The 1,175-nt window shown below is 41.9% G+C and overlaps 1 pseudogene; it reads left to right on the top strand.

Moving 5' to 3' along the window:
• Positions 1-583: 583 nt before the first annotated feature.
• Positions 584-853, top strand: LOC122476314 (annotated as a pseudogene).
• Positions 854-1,175: the final 322 nt, after the last annotated feature.

Here is a 1,175-nt window from a genome sequence, read left to right as displayed (position 1 = left end):
ATAAAAATAATAACAATAGCAGCAATGTATTCAATTATGGGTGTTTACGTATATCCCTTATGTGTATCTATGCTTATGAATGCTTATATATAAGTGAAATGAATGACAAGGATACAAGGGCCAGGAGAGAGGAATTAGGATTATTTTGTTATGTAAGGTACTCACACTACCCAGAAAGCAGTGTAGTGTTATTTGGAAGTGCGCTTGGATGAGTTGTAAGTGTATATTGCAGAATCCAGGGCAACCAGTAAAAAAAATCAATAAAAAATAAAAGGTATAACGTACCCACTAAGAAAGGAGAGAAAATGAAGTGCTTAATGAAACTACAAAAGACAGAGGAAGAGTGGAAGGCAATAATAGTAACAAAGAACAAGGGAACCAGACAGAAAACAGTAACAAATATGATTAAATATTATCCTAACTATATCAAGAATCACTTTGAGCGTCAATGGTCTAAACGAGCCAATGAAAAGACAGAGATTGTCAGAGTGGCTCAAAAAAACGAGACCTGATTGGCTCCTGGTGGGCAGCAGGGGCCATTCGGGAGGTGGAGCAGGGCAAGAGGCGGCAGGATTGGCTGGTGTAGGGCCCTGCCCCTTCTGCTTCTCGGGCCTGACTTCCTGTAGCTGGGCTGCCCGCCAGGCCGGCGATAACAGGTCCTTGCGATTTGGTCAAAGGTGCTCACTCTTGAGACATCATGGTGGTGTACTGGTGACAGGCTGGGCTCAGCTACATCGGATACTTCCAGATCTCTGCAAAAGCAGTGAGAGATGCACTGACAACAGAATTCAAAACAGATGCCAAGAAGACTTCCGGCAGCAGCCTAAAAATTGTGAAAGTGAAAAAGGAATAGTCTACTCTTACTAAAGCTTGAAAAGCTACATTTTCAAGTTGAAGATGTGTGGGCACGTGTTACAGCAGATTGAAAAGGATCTCCCTTCATGGGAAAAAGACATACTTGTTCACAGATCGACAATGACAATACATTGAAGTATGATTCAAAACAACAAAGACAAAAGACAAAACCCAACTCTGTGTAGTCTATAAGAAACCCATTTTAAGTATAAAGACACATATAGATTAAAAGTAAATAGAGAGGGGCCCCTGGGTGGCTCAGTCAGGGAAGCCTCCGACTATTGGTTTCTGCTCAGGTCATGATCTCATGGTTCCTGAGT

The sequence above is a fragment of the Prionailurus bengalensis genome, chromosome E4, assembly GCF_016509475.1.
Source record: "Prionailurus bengalensis isolate Pbe53 chromosome E4, Fcat_Pben_1.1_paternal_pri, whole genome shotgun sequence".
Taxonomy (NCBI): domain Eukaryota; kingdom Metazoa; phylum Chordata; class Mammalia; order Carnivora; family Felidae; genus Prionailurus; species Prionailurus bengalensis.
The sequence above is the reverse complement of the archived record's forward strand: the minus strand, read 5'-3'. Positions and strand labels throughout refer to the sequence as shown.